Here is an 18,519-nt window from a genome sequence, read left to right as displayed (position 1 = left end):
GAGTACGTCGAGGCGCGAATACATTCGAGGACGCTGCCGCGAAAGTTAACTTGCTCAAGAAGAAGGAGAAGAATAAGGAATAAAAGAAGAAATAGGAAAAAAAATAAAAATCGACCGTAATTCTATCCGCAGCCACGTTATTCCCTTTGCAGCTTTTAACCCCATTGGCATGCTGCCTCGCGTGGTTCGCGGAACTCGAAACAATCGTATTTCTGTGATCGTGTATCGGTGACGGTTACGTGGACCACCCTTGAAAAATGAACTCTCGCTGCAGAACTATTTACTTTAATGTTCTGCGACTATTACGACGAAATTCCTTTTCGCGATTTGCCGTCCTTACCGTGATATTTCCGTAAATCGTTTCGGAATTCAAAAGATTAAACGTTTAGGTTGTTCGATGCAGGTCCAGGTTGCTAAGGAACTTCCAACCCGTTATGCCGGAAGTCATGAATCCTCCCTTGGAACGCGGTACTTTCTGTAAAATGATTATCTCCGGTAGAATGGTACCGGGGATGGAATTCCAACGAATTACCCCGCGTAAATCTAATGAAGCGGTTTTCTCTCTAACCCTCGCGAATTCCGTTCGAACGATCTTTGACTTAGCTCCACTAAATATTTTCTTCCTTTTCGGTTCTCAAAAGTTTGAAAGAAAATCGATCGGAGGAAATGTAACCGTACGTAGATAAAACGCAACGTTGTTCGTATCGATTGGTATATAATTTAAACGCGTCGCTGAATTTGCAGGATTCCTATCGCGAAAATAGAAATTCCGTGGTACTCCTGGCTCCGCTTCGTCTGCCGACACACATTGGGGTAAAATAGCTGAAAAGTTGCGGAAAATCGGAAAAAGACTCTAACGAATTTTCTTATCGCATAATTCGTACGATGAGTTTTGATCGTTAATCAATATTTACGAAGTTACGTTACGGAGTTTTATCCCTATACGCGCCGTAGAAATTTTTGACAAATCCTTTCCTCGAATCCTTTGATAAACGCGACGTCACAGCCTTTGGTATTTTGAAAAATTTCATCCCACGATTCGCATAAGTCGAATAATGCGAATCACGGAAAGAATTTCTCTGGACTTTCTTAGGAGCTGGGTCAAAACGCTGGAATTCGAGGAGAAATAGCGAGGAAGTCGCGCGATCGTTTGTTCCTTTTTCGCCGTTCTATTTCTAGTGCGAACATTTTATTGAAAAATATCGAATGGTCGTGTATCGAATATCAACAGAACGATCGAGCAAACACTTCCGTAAAGCATTAGATTTGACGCGTGATAAGTGTTATTTAAGGTGTTGAGGGTAGTTCGCAAATAACAACGGACAAAAGACAAATAAAGCAACGCGAACTCTCCGAAGAAGCTGTTTGTAACGGAAAAGAAGCAAACACGATTATTAGGATGCTCGGCTGAGAGTCGGGACAATGGTTGTCGCGAATTTCTGACGTATCTGTAAATAAAAGAGTCCTTGCGAAAGAATTCGAAGCCTCGCGAATTTCAGGTTAGCAGGACACGAGAATTCTGGAACATGTTGAGGGACGAGAGAGAGTTGAAATGTTTCCCGTCGTTGTCCTGCTTTGTAACTAATTCATTTCTATTGTACATGCTTCGTTTCGTACCAAACACCGCACCACTTCGCCGACCGCTTCGCTGACATCGGTTATCCCTCGTAATTACACAATTTTGGAATTCGGATAATTCAACAATTATATCTCACATACGTCTAAACAAAGGACCCAGTTTCTCATCTTTCGCAATGCGAATAAATTTGTTCGTGGTTCTGTTATTTGCAGGCACATATCATTTTATGGAAACGAATAGTAAAGTATCGAAGAAACAAGATTGAATTGGATAACATATACATAAGTAGGTACATAGTCTTCTCGTGGGCAAATACGATCCGTGTAATTCCATAACAAAGGGTAAACAGAGACACGGGAATACCAAGCAGTCGAGTCGGTACGGTCACGTATCGTATGCCAGTTTCTGTTCAAGTGTACGTCTATTGTTCCCTCGTAAAGACACGATTATCGTAATCATTTGGTGACGATGCTCGTGGAGAATGGCTCAGCCTTTGTCGTTGACAATAACTACGAGTCGTATCGACAACAATTTTCACGAAACAAACGAATATGCCAGAAAAAGGTATTTCTGTTCTCGAATTCTATGATGATGAAAATACGCGAAACGAACATCGACTATCTACGCCAAAAACCATATCTGTCAACCTAGGAAAAAATTCGATAACCTAAGGAAAACTTCGTAATATCGAGCCCTGATCGATATCGATAGAAAGTTTCACAGTAATTTTGCGTCAATAGCAATTTCCATATCGTAACGTTAATCTTCGATCGGAAGGAATTCGACGTGGCAAAATTTTATACATTTTCTCGATAACCAGATCGGAGGAAAATTTTCAAGGAAGTAAGAATACTATAGAAATGACCCAAAAACGTAACAGCTCGTGTATTCCGCGGGTTATAGCCACCATATGAAAGACATTTTTCCTTAGCTAGAACGTTGTTTTTTCCCATCTTCGATGGAACGAAGAACGTTCGAACACGGTTACAAGTTTCGTCCATCTATGCGAAATATTTTTTGGATCATCAGCGCTATCGTGGGAAACGGATTTGCCAATAAATCTTCCCGTCATCTCTCTCGATGATAAATGGTTCTTTTAAATTGCGTAAAAAAATCCTCGCCCTCCTGCTACGGTATCTATTGTGTTCAAATTTCTTCATTACTTATTCTCCCACTCCGAAAAAAATTCTGTTCTTTCATCGTTCGATCGTTTAATCTTTAAATGGCGAAAAGGAATCGTCATTTCGATGCTACGTAATCTAGAAGCGAGCACTCAAATTTTCAGATATAAATAAAGATAGTACAAATGTTAGGAAATGGAAATAAAAAGAGGTTTAAAGTAACATCGAAAGTTGAAAAATCAATGTCGGTCGAATTCATTTCAACCCTGGGATTCAAATTTTAGATATCCTTTGTCATCCTTCCCAGATAACTTAATCGTTGCTGGTATCTCGAAAAAATACGTTCAACCAGTGGTCGATCTTGCCAAGTTGTTACAGATCGACTCGAATAAATTCTTTCGATCAGATAACCGAAACTCTGATCGAATTTCCTTTTGGATAACTTTAACCGTTCTAATCGCTGATCATACACAAGTTCAACGTGCAACGTGTTCCACGGATAAAGGTCGAAGTTCAAAACGCTCGTTTCACTCGACATCCTTCCAAATAATGCTATTAACTAATTATAGGATTTCGTAGGAAATTTTCCATTAAAATGAAATTAGATAATGAATCTCGTATTGACCACGCCCCGTATATCACGGCAAAGCGTGCGGTAATCAGAGGATATCGTTCGGGTTGTTTATCGTCGTCTGTGAGGGCAATCATTTTTACGAGTCTTCGGTGAAATGAACCGTCAACGAAAGAGATAATTGAAGGGATGCATTAGTCCGTTTATACAGGGAGGAGAGGAGCGGGCTGGTCCATTATCTAGCTTGCTTTTTCATCGGTTTTCATTCTCGGTATCACAATCGACCGATGGAAAGTTCTCACGGTTGGCACGAGAATTCTTTAACGACGTAGAAACTTGGGCCGACCATGATTTTCTGGGCAATTCGGAAGAGTACGGATCCTATATTGAGAAAGTTAGATGATTATTGGAAGAACGTCGCGTCCCGTCGCATCGCATCGACGAACTGCTGGAAGTTTCATGCGGTGTATGGAGGAAGACGCGCGAAGCTTGCTGCGAAATCAAGATTTCGATGCACCACCTGCTATTCCAATTAATCGAACTTTACGTTTTACTTAATGCCTTTTCAAACATTTACAACTGCCCTTGACACTCTTTGGGATCACTATAGGTTCTTCCGAAACTCTTCGAAACGACTAGTAATCGATTCGGATTTAGTACGTGAAATATACTAAAGAATGCATCAAGTATTTTAATTTGGACACTTTCGATGTTTTCTCATACGCATGTTTCGCGCAAACACGATTCGAGATGTTGGAATGGCACCAATTATAAATTCCTGGCGCGTTTCCAAAGCAAACGGGCGAATATTGATACGAAAATGAATGCTTGGAAATTATTATTTCACGGGTCAGTTATTCGCGAGAAATCTTTTAATTTGGCAAAGTGGAAACGATTGCTCGTGACAGTGGCGCGTACTAGTTTGTTCGACAAAGTCCGTGCAATAATTACATTTTTAACGAACTCTGGGAGTCGACGTAGTTGCGATTGCGTCCATAACGTCACGAAATTTTAACAATAGAATCTTTCGTCGTCGTCGAATGAATATATCATTTTTCGCTCAAACTATTAACCCTCCTGGGTAATACTTTTCGGCGCTGTCCTTTTACTAACAGATTTTGTGTTATAATACGTAAATAAATGAAGATCGTACCACACATGATCGCCTGTGAACTTTTTATCGAATTAAATGTTAATCTGAAGATACAAAGTGTATGCAGCGTGATGGATAGCTCACCTTTCACCGCAGTTTCTTTCCACTGTTTGTCAGGAATTTTTTTGTTTGTCAAGCACATTTGAATATACATATACCTACTAAATGCATTATAAAAATTTAATAGGATAAAAGGATAGAAATTTGAATCCTGGACAGAAGCGGTGGAGGATAAAAGAATTAGGCGTTTATTAGTTAGATTAAAAGCACATTTTCATCGAACCGTATCGAGTGATATAAGATTCACGCGATACGTTGATCAAGACTAAGAATAAATGGATAGTTTGACGAAGAATTCGATAATGGATGGAACGTAGAGTGCCAATAACGAGCTATTCCATTATGATATCGATCCTTTTTTTTACTTCGAGCCTGCTCGTGTTTCAATGTAAGAAGCTTAACGTGCATCTAAGTGAGTCATTGGTAAAGTTATCGATTTTCATTCGCGTGTCTCACGGACCCCGAATGTCGGAGAAACGAACAAGTCGTTTCGGGGCACGAGGAGCTTTCGATCGCGAAATCATCGTTTCTCAGAATCGTAGAAATATCGGTGGTTTGTAAGGGACGCTATAGAATTCGTAAGATGAATTTTCTAATTAAAATTGTGAAGCCTTTCGAAGGAAAAGATAGAAGAGGTAGAAAGAAATGAGGAAGTTAAATTACATAGAGCGAGGAGGGTCGCAGGCAACCGAAGCGAATAAACAATTTGCTCGTACTCGTATCTTCTTTAGTCGTTCGATAAACTTAATTACGATCGACTTAAGGGAACGTTAAAACGCTAAAGGTAATTGGGTTGAGCGAACTAGCTTCTTAGTTAGAGACTGCATCGCTTTAAATCCTTTCTTCCCAGTATCATTTTATTCTCTATACAGGGTGTCTCACAACTCGTGTAGCTCCCGGAAAGGGGTGGTAGAGGACGTAATTCTGAATAAAATTTTCCTTTGCGAAAATGGGCTGCAAAGCTTCGTTTTTGAATTATTAAGCAAAAACACAGACCAATCAGAGCGCGAGAATTACGCCCAGTCGGCCATTATGCTCGAAGGCGTCGCTCTCGCGACTGCGCGCCGCGATTGGCGCCGAATCCTCGCGCGCTGATTGGTCCACGTTTTTCTTTAATAACTCAAAAACGAAGTTTCAAATCCCATTTTTGCAAAGGGAAATCTTGCTTAGAATCGCGTCCTCTACCACCCCTTTTCAGGAGCTACACGAGTTGTGAGACACCCTGTATACTCGTTCGATGTGATATTAAATTATTTCTTCGATTATTTGGTACATTTAAGGTTTAGTCACGGCGAGGAATAAACGAGTGCATTGGATAAAAATATGAATTATTATAAATTGTATTCGCAACGTTTATAAGTTATCAATTTACAGTAAGGATATGGTAAATAGAAAGCGAAAGATGGATTTCTGAAAGTTTAAAGATTTTGTGAATGTATTCGAGAACATATTATATACGCGCAACTTACCTGTATGACGACGAAAGAAGATTGTCGGATGGACGGTTACGCTTAACGAGAACTATAATACTTTGTTCCCTCGAGAAGATAGTCCTCGTGGAAAGAATAGAAGCTGAACGATGCTGGGAGGTTTTCTCTGCTCTTTCTCTTCTCGGTTTCATCGATTTTTTTCCGCGTAAGTATCCGCGTCGCCTAGGGAAATTTCTCACTATCTCTCTGTTAAACGTAATATCTGAACTGTACGACGAATGAGTTTCCGTTTCACCGTATAATATCTCTTCCGGCGTTGTTGCTCCATCCGTCCATATCGGTTTACGCGATTTTTCAACGAATAGGGCGCAATCGCGATTAAGACTCGTAAAACTGACAAAAGTTTTTCAAGTCGAGTCGAATTAACTCTTTACACTCGATACTATTTCGTTTGCATAAAATCTTACGGTCGCACGATAGAAAAAGATCGAACTATTTCATTTACGAGAAAACTGTATCTTCCGTTACTTTTTTCGCATGGTCGAAATGCGAGATAATACGCTACATGATAAGCGAGGACGAGGATTTATGAAAAGACCGCAGAGAAACGAACAATTACGAGAAAGACCATCTAGAACGATAATACTGTCACAAACACAAAAGCAAGAATTCGACGTGACTTTGCAAAGCATCGAGCCAAACGTTTTCTACGATCGGAAAATCCACGAGAAAGTCAGCTTAGCACACTTCCAGAAACAAACAGAAAAGGGATAGATTTACTTTCCCCTTCCGGTAGGCGGCTTGTGGCTCGATAAGGGATGATTAATCGACAGCGCGAGTCGTACAATCTCTTCCGACCTAGACGTTCATAGTAAACTTTGCGAATTCTTTATGGCAAAACACACAATTTGACGTTTCATTTTCAAAAACACGGTATAGCTTAAAAAGGATCTATATTCTTAAAAATTGATGTACCGTGAGTGTCCACTTTACCATACTTTAACATTTTTAATGTAACAGCTTTTTGTGTTTAACTAATAAAAAATACCATTTAATGTTTCAAATATTATACATTTTGAATCACGTACGACCTATAGAAAATAGATTGATTTATCGTGGCTTTGCGTCTCTCGTCGACGATTACAGGAAGAAATTACTTCGCCGTTTGTTTTCCTTGGAGTCGATTTAATCGCAGCTTTCAGCTTCCTTACTTCTCGTAATAACTCCTTTTCTACTTTCTTCAATCTTCTTCGGATCGTTTGGTTGTATCATCGATCCTCTTTTCTCCCCTTTTTCATTCGGCGTTTATTAAAATTTAGTAATGCGTTCCCGTGAACTCCTCGTGTTGTTAGTAGGACGTAAGGAAAAGGGAAAAAGGAGAGCCGTCGAGGACTTACTTCCTGAGACGAGAGACAAGAAGTTAAATATCGCATTCTCCCGAATGACGCGTTTAGAATATAAAACAGGTCAACGGAACGACGGAAGGTTAAAGTAGATGATAAATGTAAGTGGAAACGAATTGCCCGGAAAGTTGTCTGCTACGACCATCGCGTACGGTCATAAACTTTGTAACCGCGTATGTGAATCGAAGGGATCACCCCTGGATCGAGAGGTAAAACTCGGAGGGAATTCGCGCGAATTTGGCTTGGTTTCCTTCGACGATCCGAGATTGATGCACCGATAGAGAACGTGGAATAGAATTTGTGACAGCTTTCTTTATCTAGGATTTCCTTACCCCTTTGATACGAGTTGCAAGAAATTTACCGAATACGATACTTCGATTTTCTCGGCCGATGTTGCAAAGGTAATAGTGATGTGAACTCACAAATTTCATCATTTAATATTATTTATAAAATGAGAAATGATTTTCGTGGATAGTTCAACATTTTTTAGACAGGCTGTTAATAGTAATAAAAACTATAAAGAAATATAGCGGAGATAGGGCGATCGATATTGGTAATCGAAAGTTTCACTTATCGTATAGATTTTGCGGGTAGCTGTTGGTACGTATTGATTCATGTAATTTCACGAACTTTCTCGTACGATACACGGATTTAAACGTCTGGTTCATGCATACTGCATAAGCCGTGAACGATTTACAGAGGCAGCAGTGACGTCAACGGCGTTACACCTACGCCAGTTCACCCTGATAGGTGGTGCTCGTTCAGAATTCGAACAATGGGTTAAGGAAATGATCCTTGACTCGAAAGGTAGTTTTGGAAAGGTTAATTAACCTGCTCATCTTGGCTCCGTTCGAACAATATTAGCTTCTAAGAATAGAGGATAGTACAGCAACAAGTTCTCTCTTCGTAATACCAGCACCATGGTTTCTTCGGTTATACTGTTCAATGGACCTGTAACTTTTAATAAATACTTGCTATTGTATGCACAAAATTTCCTTCTTATATTTATTTTTTTTTAAGTAGTAATTTTGCGAAGAAACTTCCATAAGCTCGATAAACTTCTGCCTTAATAATTTCGTTCGTAAAAAATTGAAAGAATCCATGAATCTTCCAACTTGATAAATCGTGACACGTTTCTCTGTTCTCTTGATTTACCCCCCAGACTCGAGGAAGCTTTATTTTCGATTCGTTTCTGTCCATGAGATATATTCCCGTTTTCTTTCGATCATCTTTGACCAGCTTTATTCGAACGTTTTAGGTAAAACGTTGCATTATTCATCCACCTATGAGTCATATGATAAAACACGTTTCTCGTTAAACATCGTTATTCGATTCGTTCTCTTTTTCCTAAAATTCTTGCGAGTCACTCGCGCGACAACTTTGACATTAGAACCAAAGTTGGAATCGTAACGAAATTTAGTTTCGAACCGAATGACGCTTTTGGTACAGAGAAAATCTAATTTGAACTTTTTCGCCTCGACTCTGAGAAATGCTATATCTATCTTTGTCGACCGTCATTTTTCGTAAATAGGTCTTCGGTTTGTTAACGTGGGATGTATGTGACCATACATCCGACAACGATGTGATCAAATTTTAGATTTATTCTTCTTGTATAGGGCGTTTCAAAAGAAATGTACATTACAGTTATTCAGAAGACACATATGTGCTCTTAAAGTATTTTGAGATCGATCAAGTTATTGTCCATTAAGGAACGAGTCTCATTGATATCCGCTCATATTTTTCTCCAGGGCATCTTTTCGTTATAAAACGAATGAAACATCTTCGATAAGATCATAATCCGCTTTTAATAAAGTGGGCGAAGGGGATATTTCTTAAGAAGTTTTTGAAATTTCTTTTAATTGTAAGTCTTATCTTACTTTGGGTTCAGAAAGGAACGATTTCTCTCGAATTAAAACGACAAGTAGACCCCAATACGATGTTCTCGAGAAAATTTAGCAAGTTTTATATTTGTTTTAACGATGAAACTTTGCGATGTCTGGCTGTAGAAAAACGAAATAACTGACCGGGATCACGTTAAGCTACCGTAACGTTTTCGTTGGATCACGAGCATAGAATTTCAAGAAGTATCTTGGCAATTTGATCGAAGCTGCGCATTAACTGTGGCAAGAATCTGTGATCGTGTAATTTCTCGTACGTACGTCGCAGAAATTTCGAAAATACATAGTTGGCGAAAAGTGTACACGAAGGTTGCAACTACTCCTGTTGCTTAATATGTCTTATTACGAGGCGCAACCCGTTCAAACTTCGTCGCTGCTTCATCTTACGCGTCGACGAAACCATTCCGACACCTGTATTAACAATGTAATTACCGTTGCCAGACAATGCATGCAGCTACCTCGGCAACGTGCTTTTCTCGACGCTGTTTAAACTTCAGCTAGAAGTAGGTATGGAAATACAACGCCTCTTGAATTGTTAATGACTCGAAATTAAAATTATTCTCATTATTCTCCGGTTAAACTTTCTACTTCTCTCTGTCGTTCGAGGATAAACTAAATAAATTCGTTGGAGAAGTAAAGCTCTGCTAACTCATTATTTGGTGCATAAAATCTACATCTTCCCTAACCGTAAAGATAACACGAAGATTTTTTATCTCGTTTGCAATCTTTCTTTCTCGTCTCAGTCTTTGAGTAATCTTCGAACGATTGCGCAATCCTAAATTCACGAGCACTTCTCCTTATAAGTTTGTAAGGGTATAGGCGGATCTTACCGTATTACTTTACATTTTGTACTTACAGGTTGTCTCAAAAATGCGGATTTCGCTGCTGATTTAGCACGGTACTATTCTCTGCGCTTCGATTCTAACTTCTATCGGTGCAGAAGTGTATAGATTTGGAAATGAGAGAATCTTCTCAGTTCCATCAGTCATGAAAAACATCTGATTCTTAGATTACGTGATTTCTTTTGAGACATCCTGTGTACCGGTGTATAAGGGCGTTAGCCTCGCAAGAGGTTGTCACGAAAATTCCTCATTTGTATGCGCTCCCTTTATCAGGCGACAAGAAAGAATTTATTTTGTCTCTAGAAGCGTCTCGTTCTTAATGAACGCCGGAAGGAATGGAAAGGGTTCGTGGGAAGTGTTCCTTACAAAGTATCTGTCTGCCCGTTGACCGAAATAAACATGTTTTGCACCGCCGACGAAATTAATCGATGCATCGACAACAAGTCGGCTCCTGCAACAAACATCATCAGAATTTTCTTCATTCTCGCAAATATTCCCGCAACGTTCGATATTGATTGAGTAGCTTGCTCTTTGAAACGTTGCAAATCGAAACTTTGAAAGGCTATTGTTTTCATTATTTTTTGCTACAGGCATACAATGTGCTTCTATTTGCACTTCGTCCGCAAACACTTTCAACAAATTGATATATGTGTTTGGTTTGCAAATGCTTTCGGTAAACTTAATAACTTTGCATCTCCGCGAAAATTCAACTGCATCTACAAATAGTTATAACGAACTTTCGTACGATTTATGTGCGAAAACTTGGAAAAAATGACAGGACTTACGGAAGTTTGAAAACGGAGAGCTCGGTGTCGCTTTTTTCCTTTAATTAATATTCGTGCTCGGTGAAGATAACCAGATGATTACTTGCAACGGCTCGGTTGAAAAATCTGAATGTAAGATAAATGTTTGACGAAAACAAGCAGGTAAGATCAGATTTAATGAAGGTATTTCTCGTCGAAACGAGACAGGTAGGCGACGTAACATCTAGTTGTTTGCTCTCGTGTGCTTCCTGAAGTGCTCGAGCCGAAAGGAAAATGTAAACTGCAGCGAAACACGAATGTAACGGAGATCATTACGATTCTGAAGTGACTCGAGGGGTTTAGGCAAGTAGTTTCATGGGAAACTTGACGAGATCCGTACTCCTGCCGTTCTATCATCGACTCTGCGTGTTTCGCCACCGTGCGATCAAATTTGTTATCGTTTTGATTCCCGACAATATGGATACAAACAAGTACTAACTTATACGTTTGTTCGTGCGCTGGTATTAAATTGAAAATTCGTGTTCGAAATTCAGAAACAAAATACCATATTTATGTAACTGTACCTAAAACAACGCTGTGCACAGGTAATTTCATTAAAAGCTGAATAAATCCGTCCTCGAGGAGATTAAACTCGTTAACGTTAAGAATCAAGAGGAAGCGAGTGAGTTATGAAATCAATCGATATCTTTAACGATTACGGATAGCTCGTAACTACGAAACGAATCCGTAAGTGGTATTCGAATATCGCCAGGTCGTTTCGCAAGAATGGCTCGATTTCTCGAGAGTCGGGAGATCAAGCTTTTGTTTGCCACATAATTTTGCAATTAACCTCCTTTCTTCGAATAAAAGAAAGTATTCTGTTAGTAGAAAAGTAACGACGCTGAAAGCAGTTTCCAAGTAATGAATTTTAAGAATACGGAAAATGAACGACTTCGCTTTTGATACATGGCCTCTTTAATTAATCACCGTAGACCGAACGCGAATATTTTTCCTATAAAACTTTTCTTCCTCTGTTTGCTTATATTATAAATTGCCGAACCAGGTCAAGGAGACGCGATGGAAGGGAAGAGGTATGCCGAGAATCGAAACTAGAAATTCATCTGACATCGGTACACGTTAGTTGAGACTGTGCAAACGAGCCGTTTAATATCGATTCCATAGATTAATTTACATTTCGCCGTCAATCAAACGTATATCGAGAAACTACATCTATCGAGCGGTTCAATTTTTTAAGATTCCTTTTCCAATATTTCAATTATATTCCTCGCAAACTTTCGATTCCGCGACTAATCTTCTCGTTAACTACCGACACATCGAAATTGTTTCAACTGATTTATTGCATTTAATCCCTTTTACAGTATTTCAATTACATTTTCTAGACATTTACATTTTTTCGAATAATTTTATTGGTCATTACGACCGTGTCAAAATCACGCGTTACGTCAACTTTATCATAAAATTAGTTTACTTCGTCCAAACATGTTCCCATATCACATAACTATTTTACATTACATTTGAATTATGTACAATACAAAACTGTCTAATCTCCGTACATCGTGGAGCCGAACATTGTCGTAAGAAAACTATCGCATCATTCCACATTCGTTATACATACATAGTAATAACATACGACGCGTTATAATTATCCGAATCACTCTCTCCGTCATTCTCGCAACCAATTTGAAGAGAAACTGTCTGCACTTCAGTCTTTTCGTCCGAAACTTCCGTGTTCGCATCCTCGACAGATGCACCGCACTTTTTTTCGCAATTTTCACTGTCCACTAACAACCCGGAGCAAAGAAAATCATCTAAACTAATAAATTCTGTTACTTCGTTCAAATAACGGATAGAATCCTCGCTGCATAAATCAACGGCCGATTTCGACATCCAGGAATTTCTTCTCCTCCAGTTATTGCTTCCGATCGATCTTGACTCTTCGTTTTTCTTGATGACGCTTTTCAACCGATCAAATTTGCTCGAATGAAAATTTCCAGAATCGTTCGCCCCGTCTACGAAACATTCGCCAGTTTCTATCGGAGATTTCATGAGACTTGCGACGCAATTCGCGGACTGACTTTTATTCTCCTCTTCTAATCCCGTAGCAGCGATACACTCCGGTTCTCGATGTCTGGTGGTACATTTGTCGCAGATTTTTACGCAGTCCGAAGAGCGATCGATTTTTAAACTCTTTGCTTCTTCCAAAACATCCGTTTCGTCGCTAAGCGAGTCACTTTCGGTTCCGCATATACCAGAATCATGGAAGAAAGACAATTTGTCGTCCGGAGACGGTGAACTCTCGATCGAAATGCTTCCAGGATCGTTGAAAGACAGCGACATCGGCTTTCTTCGAACGATCACTCCGTTGTTCTCCAATTTCGATGACGCTTGCAATGGATTCTCGGCTTTTATAATCGGCGAAGACACGACCACAATATCATCTTCGTTGAAGGCGACTTCCCTGCTCGAACCGGAAATTTGCAGATACTTCTTCTCGTGATTGTTGGACGACTTCTTTCTGAACGATATTCTCTTGTGTTTTAAGAACGAAAGTTTGTTCGTTGATTTTCTACCAACCGACAACTTTGTTTCTTCCTCCCTGAAACTATCCTCGATCTTATCCGTGGAATCGTTCAGAAGACTATTCGTGGAATCGTCCAAAAGGCTGTCCGACGATTGATTCTTCTTTTTGTTCATGGAAATTTCTTTCGATTTCTTTTGAAATACCGAGATCAGTCTTCTCGAGATTTGTTTCTTCTTCGCGGAGACGTCGAAGAATTTCTTGACGAAAGATTCTTCGGAATCAACGTGTAACGAAACTTCGAGATCGGTCGTCGAAGAAAGGGAGGCGGTCGACATCCCATTTTTCATTTCGATTATTTGACGATGTTTCATCCAATGAAACATGGTATACGCGCGAGGTGGAATTTTCGCGAGTTTTGAATACAAAGAGAATACGACGAGAGAAATTACTCGAGTGTACCGAACGGTGTCTCATTAATTCTAAAGAGACTGCTAAAGCGGAGGGCATTTTAAAGGAACACGTCCTACAAGAGTGGAGGGGATTAAGGGTAATTCAAGGAACAACTTTTACGACACCCTCTGTCTTCGAGTCTTCGTAAACTGGACAGAAAAATTTCAGAAAGTGTACAGAAACCCTGCGTCATAATTTAAATAGAAAAAAAATGATATTTATCTATATAATATACAGCGGAGCAATAGGAAATTATTAAGTCATAATATTTACGTAAACGGATGAAGAGGTCTGTATCAATTCACGTGGTTCTCAACGTTATAAAGTTTAATGACCCAATGAAGATCGAGCAGAGTGGTTGTTTCGAAATCGATGCGTTTGGCGCCGAGACGACCTGCTTCTTCCATTCAAGGCTCCTTTATTTTCATTCTATTCCACCCACGCTGCTCCTTTGGACATAAGCCAAAAGTGGGTCAAAGATCGTCGCATACATTGGTAATATTAAGGCGGAATTTTGATTTCTCTTCAATATTCCCGAGTAATGAAGGGACCGTTTCGACTCGTTTGTCTTTTTAATAGCTCTGCGCTGGAACATTTAAGTGAAAAGCAGCTAACGGCACTAATTAAACAGTTTAACCCCATAAATAGCTAATACGTTCATTGTCGTTCCGTCGCGAAACTATAGATACATTTTGACAAAAGCTGACGCCGTTAACAATAAACATGTAAGAAAGGAATGAAAAATATGAGCGAGCCGTTTCGACAATTTCCATTGTTCGATTTGTCAAAACCACGTAGTAATAAACGTTGTGCCTCGGTTCGGTTCACTGGATGGTTCACTAGCGGCGCATTTTCGGGTCAAAGGAATCAAACCATTCAACTAACCTTATTGTTCTATTGTGTTTGTCGAAGCGATTCAGGATAGAATTAATTTCTGTTTCCTACCAAATGGGTATAATTATAAGCAAGAACTACTATCGGAGACTATTCGTATCGACAGCTATTGCCGTTTCTCATGGATGTTTGTAGCAATTTCGATCATGCGAAGCGGTTTATGCATCACGACAAAAACGATCGATCGTTCTGCTAAACTTTCAATAAATTTATGCCAGCTATATCACGCGCCATGTGTTCTCTGTCTCTTTCGCTGTTCAGTCGATATGGCACATTCGTTTTGTCATTTCTATTCGCTTCACATAAATACTGTCTTTTCTAAAACGCGGTGATGCTTGTATTTTCTCCGTGAAACTATTCCTTCTGGGCAGCTTAATTCTGCATAAAAAAGGATTAGGTTGCGAGACCTTTTCGGTATCAAAACTAAAACGTTTCGTACAAAAACATTTGAAATATCTCGCGAGCCGTAGTTTTTTATTATTTTGACCTGAAACGTTTCAACTATTTGAATAGTTCTGTTGTTTGAAATAAAAATCTGGACTTTACTCTATCTAGTTTGGTAACAGTCACACGTTACCATTAAAGGAGAGTAGAATCACGGGCAGGTCGCCGGAGAAATCGTTTAGATAGAGTCAACTAGCTTCCCTCTCGATCGGGGGTTAATGAAACGATACGAGATATCGATTGCGTGGAACTAATTCGCGTAAAATCGACGCAAACGGTTAACGAGCCGTATAAAAAGCGTAAATCTCATTGGCCTTCCAATAGATACGTGACGCAGAAAGCCTTAATTAAAGTATCGCATTCGCGAGGCTGATTATTGCTTCATAAAAGCGCAGCCCGTTTCGTTTCAGCGCGTCCTCGTCTCGTAAAATACGAATGACAGATTATAACCACGGAACGACAGAAAAATTGCTACATCATTAAGAATATCGCTGACACGTTTACGTAGCAATTTTGATTGAGCTTCAACTTTTCCAAGCGCGATGTACACGTTCTAGTTGTACGAGTTACGTAATTTAGATCGAAGAAAGTTTCGACAAATTCATCGAAGTAGAGAGTTAAGCGACAGTTTGTAACAGTTCCTGATAGTGATTAGCATGTAACTGGCTGTGATTGATACGGATAATCGTGATTTAAGTTAACCGTGTTCCAGTTACGTCATCCTGTTTCAATTACATTCGTTTCTAGTTAAATTTCTGACGCAAACGGATCGGATGAATAAATATTAAAATCAGGAAGAATGACCTTGTTTCTCGTCGTTGCAACTGAATTCTGCTAACGATTACTCGATCGTCGTTTCCCCTCTGTAAGATGGATAACGAGTCTACAGTTGACTCGTTACAAATCATTTCCCAGAGTCGAAGTTCGCTCACAAATTCGTGTCAGAGGTAGGAAAAGCAAAACGGATTGTTTCGATTCGAATAAAAAAAGAGATGCGCAGCGACGAACCGCAAAACCGTACGACGTACGAAAATATAGCGAAGCAATCTTGTTTGGTAGTTTCTATCGATGTTTCTTTCTTTAAGGATACCTGAGTAAGTACCTCCATAGAGAAAACAATCGTCAGCGAAGGGAATTAGGGTAAGAGCAATTCGAGCAACCGAGAACTTTCCCCGTATAAAGCAATTTGGTGAGAATCGGTAACATTCGTCGAAACCGATATACCTGAATTGCGGTGCACGATAAAATTAAACAATGGAGTGATTTCGAGAGGATCGGTGGCAGGTACGGAAAGTATTGTGAGCGTGATTTGAACGAGGACGAATCGGAAAAATAGCCTCCGCCGTGTATCACAGCGGGTACGACAGTAAACGCAGATTAACGGAACGTGTCGAACCTTTTATCCTGACTCAGCTGGTGTAATTATCTTAATCGTAAAGCAAGGGAGAACCCTTCTCCTTTCGAATCGTCCGGTTTTCCTTCTATTTCGTCCTACGTAGGATACAGGGTGCTCGTAAAGAAAACAACGAGATGTTACCGTTATATTTTATATCATTGTTATTTCTTCGAGTTATAGAATATTTTATCGTACCAATCTCTCTGCCACTCGATCTCCGAGGAATCGGATACATCTCTTGCATTAAAACATACGAGTTCATACAGCAAACATTATTCTTTTATTATTTGCGAACAGTTTTCGTGGTTAATAAAAAAAAAGCAGCGACTGAATTACGGTCTCTCGCTTCATCTTTCAATCAATTAACCGACGAACAAAAATTGGACGGCGCAGTTAATTATTTAAAGGTTCAGATATTCCACGAGCCCGCTTGCTCGTATAACCGTTTCGTTTGCTCCTTTTTGCAAATTTCATTTCGTCGAACGGTCGACAGAAAAGCGATATTCGATAGAAATGATATTACGGGAAAATCACGGAAACGTTTCAACAGGTAAATACGAAACGTATACGTAAAAGATAGAAATAGCGCGATCTTTCTTGTGACCAGCGAACCGACTCATCCTTTTTTCACTGATATTTAACCCAACGATAAACTGTATTTCTCGATTTCAGCTCGTTCGTGTGCAATGAGCAGAGACAAGATGCTTGTACGTCGATATCTATTAAACAGCACAACATTCGATAGCTTGATTCTTTTGTGCCGGGGAAACCGACGTATCTTTGTGTCATCATTTTATTGGTTTTCTATCCAATATTTGCTCCTAACAAGGAGAAATTACGATCTGCACCAGCGCTTGTTAAACGAAATCCGACTTCCAGTATACAGGGCGTCTTGAGAATATTGTAAGCTGCAATAAATTGCGCATTCTCTGGCCAGAATAAATTAATTAACGTTTAATAACAGTCTCTCCTCGAATTTTCTTATTAAATCCTTCGTGTAACGTAAATAAGAAAAACGTTATTACGATCAAAAATAATTACGTAGCAATTCTCATAGATTTAATCGAGTGTTATTTTTTCCGCGGGACTAATCGAAATTCTGCCTTGTTCGCTGCTAAGGCGCGCTTTACGTTTGTTCGTATCACTTATACATAGAGAGTCCCGCCGCGACGTCGTTTATCAGAAACGCAATTAATTCTCTGTGCAGGTATCTCTGCATCCTCGTATTTTTTGAATATTCCAAGGTAAACGAAAGAAATTGGCTTTAATTACGGCCGTTTCGCGTTTTTCCCCGCATTTTCGTGGCTTTTCTCGACTCGATGAAGAGCGGAGTTTTTAGCAATGAATCGTTACAGAGGTTTCTAGCAAATACGTTAAGTAATTAACGATTGAGAGGAAAGAAATCTGCTTTATTAAACGATATTTATTCTGCGCGTAGGCGAATTATTACAAACTAAATTTAATGAAGAATTTTAAGAAAGTACGGCCAGAAACGGTAAAATATACCTAGCAACATGTAAATTGTATCGATACCTACATAATACGTCGATCGATTTCGATTGTAGGTAGTCGGATTAACGTTCCCTTACGAGAACAATACATCGTTTGACTGGGAAGTTCCCAAGGGCGGATAAATATCGTTTTATTGTTTCTCGTTGTCGTCGTCGCAGGTAAAGTTGTAAGCAGGGATTGACCGAAACTAAAGTTTTACAGAAATATGCTACGGCGAGCCGAATATTATCGCAGGTAAAAAATATTTTTATTCATAAGATAAATTAACACGATATCTTTGCGATAAATATTATGCACCGATGTTTTCAAACGGTACCATTACCGTGTTTTTCTTCCTCTTTCCACTACTCTGGAAATGTGATCGTTCAGAAATTGTTTGTTGCGATTCGTTGCAGATCTGACTATGGTTAGAGTTATGAAGTTAAATTTGCATTAGAGTGAAATATCACAATTTTATTTTATCGATAAACTTATAGCGGAA

General features: G+C 39.4%; 1 protein-coding gene across 2 annotated transcripts in view; it reads left to right on the top strand.

The window, feature by feature from the left end:
• LOC100880958 (uncharacterized) overlaps nt 1-18,519 on the top strand; it is a 49,904-nt gene that overhangs the window by 26,998 nt on the left and 4,387 nt on the right. The window lies entirely within an intron of this gene.

This window comes from Megachile rotundata, chromosome 4, assembly GCF_050947335.1.
Source record: "Megachile rotundata isolate GNS110a chromosome 4, iyMegRotu1, whole genome shotgun sequence".
NCBI lineage: Eukaryota > Metazoa > Arthropoda > Insecta > Hymenoptera > Megachilidae > Megachile > Megachile rotundata.
Note: the sequence above shows the minus strand (reverse complement) of the source record. Positions and strands in the feature narration are given on the sequence as shown.